The 10,939-nt window shown below is 43.1% G+C and overlaps 1 long non-coding RNA gene across 1 annotated transcript in view; it reads right to left on the bottom strand.

Moving 5' to 3' along the window:
* Positions 1-532: 532 nt before the first annotated feature.
* The window catches only part of LOC110309999 (uncharacterized), a 31,779-nt gene continuing 21,372 nt past the window's right edge, over positions 533-10,939 (bottom strand). The window contains exon 3 of the long non-coding RNA XR_002379785.1: positions 533-639. This is a non-coding gene — a long non-coding RNA (uncharacterized LOC110309999). The remainder of the gene's footprint in view (positions 640-10,939) is intronic.

Here is a 10,939-nt window from a genome sequence, read left to right as displayed (position 1 = left end):
CTAAGGAAATCACTGGGGACTGTGGCAAACTCCAGGCTGTACACACAAGAGACGTGTCCTCTGCTCTTACACAGATCATGGTCTTGTGAGGGTGGGTGACTGATGAGAAAGCAGGTAAGAACCAAAATCTCAGCATGTTAAAATTGGTAACCGGCCGGGCGTGGTGACGCACGCCTTTAATCCCTGCACTCTGGAGGCAGAGGCAGGCGGATTTCTGAGTTTGAGGCCAGCCTGGTCTACAAAGTGAGTTCCAGGACAGCCAGGGCTACACAGAGAAACCCCGTCTCCAAAGATCAAAACCAAAAACCAAAAACAAAAACAAAAACAAAACAAACAAACAAACAAACAAAAAACCTAGTAACCAGTAACAGAGACGATCGACGTGTTTGTGCCTGCATGGTGAAATGCCTAATTGGGTTTCTCTCTTTCCTCTGCCATTTGGAGGCTTTGTAATAAGTATGTGTTATTGTTTCAAAAAAACAGTAAAAACTGGTCTTAAAAAGCTGTAACTAATGAAAAAGGATACAGTTGATTTGTGTTTTCTTCTGGATGTGTACTCCTCGTGGATCTCTGCTCCGTGGTTTTATGAGGAGGATCAGTTGTTTTGAAACTGTGTGCCTCGAATAGTCTTGCTACTCCCTGAAGAAATACACAAGCAAAAGTCTTTGTCACTGGAATATGGATGAGGAACTTGGGGACTGAAGAACTCTAATTCTCCCTTCACTCCTGAATTTTAATCGTAAAAACCAAGAGCTTATAGAGATATATAAGAGCAATAATCCAAAGACCTTTTGATAACAATGATTCTTAAAAGATATATTTTTTTTAATTTTCATTTTGAAAGGAAATTGCACAGAAAACAAAACCCATATTCTTCACCCAGAGCACGGCTCAGCCTTGGTCCTCCATTCTGAGAAGTCGTCTCTGATGAACAGTTTCTGTTTACAGATGAGTCTGGCTACACAAGACGTTCTTCGGTTGGGGTCTGACCACAACCCAGGTGGGAACTTTGGGTATCCACCTTCTACCCTAATCACATGGGCCATTCATCAAATACACGTGTCAAAGGCGCTTAAAAACTGGATAGCATGGGGCTTGAAAGATGGATTACTGATTTAAGAGCATGCGTTGCTCTTAGAGAGGGCCCAACTCAGTTTCCAGCACCCAGATGGTGGCTCAAAAACAGCTGGAACCCCAGTCTCAGGGGATCCGATGCACTCTTATGAACGCCCCAGGTACCAAGCATGCATGTAGCACACATACTATATATATGCAGGCAAAATGCAGAAAGTAAAAAATTAATAAAATTTAATATTTTTAAAACTGGACACTGTTTCTGATGAGCTTCCCTGGTTGTCAATACTGCAAGTCACATGTTTAGACAACAATGAGTCCTGGGGCCTCCAAACGCTGTTCTTGGAGGACTTCTTTTGACCCATGTTCTTTCTTTTTAATAATGCATAGCACCCAGCCCAGTACGTTTCAGTTAATTTTGTGACTCTTTCTAGGGAGTTGTGGAATCAGAGGACATTTGGGGGGGACCCCATGAACTTTCAGTCAGCATCTAAATGATCCTATGTGAAGAACTACGTTTGTAACTAGCCCAAGGCCCTGCTGTGGGTGTTTCATCAAGTCAGGTGTGTCTCCCATTCCATAGAAAATGGGGTAACAAACACCCATTCTCCAGAGCGCTATAAGAGCTTAAGTTCCACGGAGGAAGAATTAGGACAGAAGGATTAAGTGCATATGGCTAATCGGTACTGGTCAAATTGTGTCTCCTTAACCATTATTTTAGTCGTAGCACTACAAGGTGTGCCCGGAGAAGTTCACAATGCTTGAGAAAAGAATCCTGCTCTCACGAGAGGGCTGCTGGGAGCAGCTTCAGCTTCCCTCAGAGGCTGACTGAGCCCTCAGGAGCACTCGTTGGCAATTGGGCGATCTGTCTACAAGACTCCACTCTCCTGGGATCCAAGGTGGCTCCTGGCTTGGGACTGTGAGTGGAGATGTCTCCAGCCCTATGAGGGCACACGAAAGCTCACCGATGTCCTTCAAACCTCACATTTCTTCCTGCATAAGGCCCCGGGTGCAGTCTGTAGAAGCAACAGTGGCAACGACAGCAAAGCTGTTTCCTAGCATGTCCGGCTGTGCAGCCTGACTGTCATCTACAAGGTCACACTCAAGAGCCGCACACCAGTGTTTCCAGAAACAATCTCATGACAGTTTAAGTCTGTTTACAATCCAGCACTGAGCTCCGTGCTGTTAGTGTGCAGAGGTTGAACACAGCCCGGTTGAATGCATCCTGTTTTTGTTGGTTCAGGAGAACCCCAGAGACTCCATCTTCCTGGAAGCTTCGGCATGTTTACAGATCCTGAGTGATCATCTTACTGTCTTAGAATGAACACCGGGATCTCTCAGTGGCAGCGTCTGGTCTGTCCTTACGGTATGAAAACTTGAGGCAATACTTAGGGCTTACTCTGTCCTTTCCTCAGAGAGTTCCCCTGTGGCTCCAACACTCTTAAGTACTAGACTTTCCAGCCTACTTTCTTAATATGGAAGATAACTTAGACAAATGAACACCGTGGTCATGGTCCTCCAACAGCAGCTAAGTCTAGAAAGCAAATACAGTTCTGCCCTAGCTGTGGCTCCCTCTCTGAGTCATAGCATTCTCTTTGAAGGTTTGCAAGCATCACAGATTCACTCTCAGAAAAACTCAAGTCTAGTTCTGGGTTCGTCCTTGACCCCGGCTCCGGTGCCTGGCACTTGAAAAGATCAGGTGCAATTCAATTATGAAGTCGCGCCTGACTTTTTGAAGTGTAAATCCACCACACTTGAAAATGGCAAGTGTAAAATCCATTCTTAAAGAGCACTTGACATTTTCACATCCAGCTTTACAGCCATGGAAATGTGAGGATGCTCACAAGAGACAGCCGAGAGAAGCTTTAAAAAGAAGAAAGAAAAAAGGTTCTAATATTTGATCAGGAGCGGTAGTCTAATTTTTGACTCTCTGGGTAGAAAATAAGAACTTTTTTATTGGCTCAGCTTCGTAAAGCTCATCTCTGTAAACCGACTTTTTTTTTTCCTGGTGGAGCCTAACTGCTGGTTTATATGCCCAAAATTGTCTGCCTTTCTCTTCCAAGATATTTCAGAGGTCACCCCACTGTCTTTGTTCCATACTTCTATTGTAAAGTCTTTGTGTGGACCACGGGATTGTCACGCTGACCAGGGGACAGACAACACAGTAAATTTTGGATCATACGGTCTGTGTTGAGGGTTATCACGTCCTGAGAACAGCCACAAGCAATTTATAAACAAATGAGCTTGATATGTTTGTTAAGACACCATTTATGGGCACTGAAATTTTAATTTCATAAGATACTAGTCTATCATATTATTCATCTTTTGAGTATTAATCATTGAAAAGAATGGAATCCACTCTTACTAGGTGAGCCATGCAATGGCAGGGAGGGGGAGGGATTTGGCTTTGGGTCACATTTTGCCAACTCTAGTGTGATAGTTCTTCTCCCTTGGAAATGTGACTGGATTCAGAAGACACTCCTCTGGGCACACATCTAATAGGAGGTTTAACCAAGAAAAGAAGACCTACATTGATTGCAGGCAGCACCATCCTTGGGCTATGGTCCCAGACTCCATTAAAAAGTATGCTAGCTAATTTTATATCAACTTGACTTAAAACAGCTAAAGTCATTTGGGAAAAGGGAACTTCTATTGGGATGAGGGAACTTAAAATCCCAAACACACACCAAATGGGCTTGTGGGGAAGGCTGTGGTACAGCTGATGACTGATGTACCCTCCCCGATCACTGTGGAGGGTGCCACTTCTGGGCAGGTGGTCCTGGGGTGTGTAAGAAAGCAGGTGGAGCAAGTCATAGTGAGCAAGCCCCTAAACAGTGTCATTCCAAGGCCTCTACTTTGGATCTGCCGCCAAGATTTTGCCTTGAGCTCCTGCCCTGACTTCCCTCCGTGATAGACTGTGACCAGAGATAGAAGCCAGAATAAACATTTTACCCCCAAAGCTGCTCTTTGTCATGGTGTCTGTCACAGCAATAAAAAAACAACAAAGACAAGGGTGGGGAGGGGAGTAAGGGATCTGAGGGCCAGCATCCCACCCTTCCTTCCTTATTAGGGATACAGGATGACAGCTGTCACATGGCCCCAGGGTATAGTTCCTCCCTCACAAGGATGTACAACAAATATAAAACCTTCTTTAGGTTGCTTTGGTCAGATATTCTGTCACAGCAGCAGAAGCAACAACAACAACAAAACTAACTAATATACCTAGATAGAGACGAGAAACTAATTTACCAAAATTAAGTTGCAATCAGACAGTGCAAATGTTACAATGTTTCCCATACTCTGTAGAAGAGATCCACATGGGATCCTGGATTTTGAATGTCCGTATTGTTACAAACACATCACTTGATTCCATAGGGGGTTCAGTAGGGTGGCCGTCCTATGGAAGTCAGCTCTGCCTCTCACTCACACCCAGGAGCACCAACCTTATTCAAAAGCCACCGCCCCCATCAGCAGTAGCAGCATGTGGGGACATTCACAGCACAGGACCTCAGACTCTGTCCCTTCCCTTTCTGAATCACCTTCATCAATTCCTCTCTGATCGGAAAAGTTGCATGGCCTGTGGATCTGTTTACAGGAAGAACAGAAAAGAGTTAAGTCCGTAGGGACAGAAGCAGACGCGTGGCTTGCAAGGCTGGATGGAGCGCAAGGGGCATCGGGTCTCCTTGTGATGAGGTGACAGTTTCACAACACTGTAAAGAAGCTAAGGCTCTGAAATTGGTTGACGAGTAATCTCGTGTCAGGCTTTACCTCAATTAAAAAGTGTGCGCCCCCCCCAAAAAAAAAGTGGTCCCTTTAAGAAGCTTCTTAGGTGACTAATGGGCATGTTAACGTTTGAGACAAAACCTCTATAGATAAAAAAAAAAAAGAGCAGGCATTTTCCATCCCTCTGAAAGGAACAATGGGCTTTCTATGAGAGAAAACTCACTGGGTTGATGCTAATGCCTTTTGACATCCTAATAAATTGATGGACACCTAAATATCATTGATATATTTTTCAACCCCTGGCGTGGATATTGTTAAGAGTCTCACTTTTAAACTTGGTCTCAGACTTATTTTTACACGTTCAATAGAGAAATTGCTAATGCCAGGAAGATATCAAATGCCTTTCACCCATTAAATCTGAGTTTATGTGGCGCTTGTCTTGCTGCCGGGCTCCACTATTCCTCCCTATTATTTATTCAACTATAACATTCTTTAAATTTCCTCAACTTTCGCAGATTAACTCTCCAGAAGAACTGTTACCCTACTTGATATTCAGTATATATTTTCTGATGACAGCTTTATGGTACAATTAAATTTCATACATTTTTTCAGCCTTCCTTGAATATGCATTAGAAATCCAACCATCATAATTCTAAACCAATTGGCTTGATTTAACTATTTAAGCTCACTTCTCACTGGGCCACATTTCTGTACATCCCATTCCTATACACACTTCGTCCACTTGCCGAAAGTTATTGACTGTGCAGGCAATGAAGGAAGGGCATGGAGTCCTGGCAGGGGGAACAGAATTTCCATGAGAAAGCACATTGAACGAAGCTGAACTTTAATCTGCCCCACTGCAGAGGTACCAGCCTAAGCCAGGTCACAGAGCAAACTGACGTGTGATTAGCTACAGCAGATTGGACACTATTATCAGAGTTTAACACGCAAGAAATTGTTATCGGAACTTAGCATAGGAGGAAAAAAAAAACTCTGATGTTTCGATGGACTAAGTAACTTAATAAGGCTCATTTGGATGCAAAAGTAAATGAGCATCAAGTTAGCATTAACTTTTAATGCTTGCCATTTTATGTTAATTCCTATTTTTTAAATTATGGCTGATTCTTTGCAATCAGTCTATGGCTAATTATATTTCCAACATGTAAATCAGATGGAACGCTGGGACCAAAGAACAACAGAAAATACCCAACAAAGACCTTGGAGACTCAGAACTGTCACTATGTTAATGGCGAAGATTCCAGTCTACAGAGAGAACCAGGCTCAGAACGACTGTCACTGCTCTTCCTCGGAGATCAAAGCTGGGCGTGCTTAACCATGGTAACCATATTGCTGTATCTTGTTTGCAGATGCTCCTGCTGGTACTTTTCTTTGTACCTGATGGCTCTGCCCCGAGGCTCAGGAAAGAACTCTGTGTAAGGTAGATGTAGACTGGACTTTAGGAAAGAAATCTACACATGTCTAAATAGGAAATGTGGCATTCAGTACTTTCTACCTCCCATCACTGAGTGTCCTTGTTCTTCTATGCCGGGCAGAACGATATTCAAGTCTACATTATGAGGATGTGTTCTAAGGGCTTGCATTCCAATCATTAAAAAAGAATACCAACTATACCAAGGGCTTAAACTCCATAAGAACAGCTCTTGAGAAAACAGGAAGCTCGCTATTAAGGTAGCCAAACTAGAAAACAACGAAAGCAAAGTGTCTGGTTTGGTTGGCTGGTGGGTATGGATTCTTTAAATGGAAATGCATGTCCCTATGTGCCCACCAATTAATTACTCCCTGTAAGAATCCAATGTCTATGTTTCACTGGTGGAAACACTGAAGACTTGAAAGTGCAAGCAATCCGTGTAAGTCAACTGAGCCTCAGTGCAGATGCCTGCTGTACCAACACCCTTCCTCCACATCAGGACAACAGAGTTTGAAAGTGAATTGTAGGAGATCCTGTTCCCAGAGTGGCCTGGGATGAGTGAGACTCTTCAATCATGGGACTCAGGGACAATATTACATGTGCAAGACTAATATAAAGGGTAGAGATAAGAGACCCAGAGAAGTGTCTTGGAGTTCCAGTTATGAGAAATTCTGCTTCCTTCTGGGTGAGGTGACTCACTCTTGACAGAGAAAACCCACTTCCCAGGAACTCTTTCCCAAATCCCTGGCAAACTGGGACACTGGCAAACATCCTCCCCAGATTCATTTACATACCACAGGATCATAGAATTAAGTGTGAGAGGGGAAAAACCCGCAAGACGGGTGAGGAAGAAAGAGGGAGGGGAAGACTGTACCTGTGGACACAGTGTCCACGACTCAGGAGAGTCCCACGCTTGCTTCCCTTCCCTGATGTTCTCATCACAACTCATGTGAGACACCACGGAAAAGAAAAATCCTCAACCTATAGTAATAGATGAGAAAAAAAAAATCCTAGGTCAATGGCAAAATCCTAGATGAAAATTACCCCCAAGCTAAGGAAAGGCACACCTATACAGATATACAAGAAACATACAGAACACCAAATAGATAAGGCCAGAAAAGAAAATCTCCAGGGTGCATTATAGTTCAAACCCTATATATACAGAACAACAACAACAACAACAAAAACAGTATTGAAAACTGCAAGAAAAAAAAATAATGTCACATCTCAGACTACCCATTTGATAACATCAGATTTCTCAGTGGAAACTTTGAAAGCCAGAAGAACTTGAAACAATGCACTTCCAGTCCTATAAAATCATAAAGGCCAACCTGGACTAATATACCTAGCAAAACTATCTGCATAGTTGAAGGAGAAAATGTTTCCATGATATAACATCTCAGCTTCCAACTCTAGCCACCACATCTGCCTCCTGCTGTCATGCTGTTCCTACCATTATGGATTCTAACCCTCTGGAACCATAATCCCAGATAAACCCTGAGCTAGATTCCTAGGTTCCTGAAAGTTTGTAAAAGTTTCGACTCCGCCATGTCAGCTAACACTCATTTGCCTTACATTAACATTCTATGGAGTAATCAACAAATATAACAGGTGTGCGACTAGTTTCTTTTGGAGGAGAAATAGGAGAAGCAGGCAGAAGAGTCCTGCCATCAGGAGTGAGGACCATTTTCTCTGGGGAAACAGAAGATAAATGTAGAGAAACAGAACTTTGAACTATTTCATGTATTTGCACAGAATGACTCTGCTTGCCTGCATGTGAGCCGGGTTGGGAACCACTCTGCTCAAAGTGTTGTTGTTGTTGTTGTCATTGTCGTTGTTGATGTTGTTGTTGTTGTTGTTTTGCCTTGTTTTGTTTTGTTTGGGTGGCAGAGCTAGGGGATTGGGTTGATTTGTCTTGCCAATGGCTGGAGGCAGTTCTGCCTGGCTTGATTTATGAAAGAGACTGAGGCGTATTTTCTTGCAACACTGCGTCTCTCCCGGAGGATTTGTTAATTGAGGTATCACCTCTCAAGAATCATTGAGTAAAGCTAATATATTACGCTGCCTGTTTCTGATTTCCACCAGGGCAATTATTTCAAAATATGCATGAGAGGGAAGACCACGCTCTTGAGCACATCAAGGAAGAAGCAGTTTATTCAGAACCAGGCGGGAAGAGGTTGATGTCTCTAATTTACACACTGGAATTAGACTTTATTTCATTTCTTTATCCTATTTGTAGGAATGAAATTGTAAATTCCTCCTGGCAGGTTAGCACAGATTGGTTTTAAGTGTTCATAATTCAGTTATCTTTGGGTTGTCTGGTCAGCAGTTAGCTAACGTCCATCGTATAACTCTGAGTAGCCCAAATTTAACATTTCGTCCTTATAACGTTCTGAGATAGTCACAATATAGGAGCATCCTAAAAGAACCTAGCATGCGTTCTGTGGACTCGTGGACCCTAGGAGAGGTGGGAAAGGACCTAGAAAAGGTCCTTATGTATGTTTATATCTGTGACTGTCTAGTGAAAATCCACCAGAATATCCACATACGCCAACAACAATGGACGTGCGTTGACTTCTGGCTGTACCACCTAGACATTCACCAGACATTCTGACTGATAGTCATTTGCTGCTGCTGCCGAATAAAAAGTTAGTTAAACTTGAGAAAGTCGTTTTGCAGATAGAATATTTTAAAATCAGGAACCATGAGAACAGTGCCAGCTGCAGAACTAAACAGGTCCTTGGTACTGAGAAGTCTCTGAAAACCAGGAACAAACTGTTTAAAAATAAAAAAAAATAAAAAAAAAAACACCAGAAAATTTTATTCCTTGTATTTTCCCTCCTGGCATTTTCCTAATAGATTTTTTTAAATTTAAGTTTACAGAAAAATTAACAAAAAGTACCAAAATTTCATTTACAAAACTCTGTTGTTTTAGTGCCTACTAGCTTTTGAGGGCAAAGCTATTCCAGGATGTGTGTCCTGCTTGGCTGTCCCTGCTCTCAAATATTTGTCTCATCCCCTGTCACTCCCACCTGTGACCTAGAATGAACCACACCTGAGAGGATGCTTCCTAAGGCAAGTCCTTCCGGCAGTCTACACAACCCAGATGACTTATATTCTTGATAAGCTCTCTTAGCAACCCATAACTTGGGTTTCATACATGGATATTAACAGCTAACATTTTTTGCTCTGCTCACAGGAGAAACTCTTGCCCAGCATGAGAAATCTTAGTGAAGGTACAAGAACCACCCGGTTAGTGGACCTTCTTAGATTAGGGCTTTCCCAAGTGACTGCCATGTTTGTTTGACCCATCCCCAGTCTTGCTTAAAAATCTATTTTGAATGTGTCTATCAAAGCTAAAGGAAGCAAGGCTTAAGCAGGGAGCGAGGATATCAAGATAACAATGAATGAAAAGCCATAAGAACACTTGATGCTTGGTAGAGAAATTTAGAAATAAAAAGTTAAAGGAAAAAAAAAGAGTTTGAGCATATTCATCAGATGGTGGTAGATAAAGCTGTTTTCAGTGAGTCATTGGTCAGGGATGCCATTGAGGCCCCATACTATTGATGTTGATGCCCTCTGAGAACTAGAAGGTAAGACCCTGTTGCTGGAGATAGCCCATACTTCTGTTGTAAGACATAGAGAAAACTCTAGGTGGAACTGAGCTGGAGGCTTCTTCCCTGCTGGCTAGTTGTCACAATGACAGATGGCATTTAGTGGGGGGAGGGGAGGAGTTGTCACTAGTCATCCTCAGCTGTAGCCCCTGTGAGCAGCAGGATTGACCTGCCAGCCATGGTATGTCAACAGGTACAACAGTAGCAAGTCTGTTATGGGGATAACTGGCCATCTTCTTATGGGATTTAATATCAGCTCCTCAGAAGGGGCCTCACTTCTGTGACAGCCAACCTAGTCAAAGCCCATGGCTGGGGTACTGGGAGGCATAGCTCCATCAGGGAGGCTACTGCTGCTGCCTTACTAAATGGACATGATGTGTGCACCACAGAGCCCTCTGGATAATGACACGTCTATCCATTGATCAGTTCTGCTGTTAGCTGTGGCCAGGCACGATTCTTTTTTTGCAGTGGACAACAGAAACCACCAAGAGTCATGACTGAGCAAAGTGATGAGAATAAGTGGCTGAATACTCCACAAGTGGGACACCTATATTTTCCTCTCAAGGGAACATTGAAGAGGAAAAGGAAGAAGAAAGAGGAGGAGGTGAAGGAGGAAGAAGAGAAGGAGGTGGAAGAAGAAGAAGAATGTAAGGGAGGAAGGAAGGAAGAGAGGGAGGGAGGGAGGAAGGGAAGGAAGGAAGGAGGGAGGAAGGGAGGGAAGGAAAAAAGAAAGGAGAAAAGGAAAAGAAAGAAAGAAAAGAAGAATGGAAAGAAAGAGAAAAAGGAAGGAAGGAAGGAAGGAAGGAAGAAGGAAGGAAAGAAGGAAGGAAAAGAAGAATAGAAAGAGAGGAAGGAAGGAAGGAAGGAAGGAAGGAAGGAAGGAAGGAAGGAAGGAAGGAAAAGAAGAATAGAAAGAGAGGAAGGAAGGAAGGAAGGAAGGAAGGAAGGAAGGAAGGAAGGAAAAGAAGAATAGAAAGAGAGGAAGGAAGGAAGGAAGGAAGGAAGGAAGGAAGGAAGGAAGGAAGGAAGGAAGGAAGGAAGGAAGGAAGGAAGGGACAGACATACAGACACCAGAGGGTAGGGTGTAGTTATGGAACGA

The sequence above is a fragment of the Mus caroli genome, unplaced genomic scaffold (assembly GCF_978045245.1).
Source record: "Mus caroli unplaced genomic scaffold, Mus_caroli_1 scaffold_16, whole genome shotgun sequence".
Classification (NCBI taxonomy): domain Eukaryota; kingdom Metazoa; phylum Chordata; class Mammalia; order Rodentia; family Muridae; genus Mus; species Mus caroli.
The sequence above is the reverse complement of the archived record's forward strand: the minus strand, read 5'-3'. Positions and strand labels throughout refer to the sequence as shown.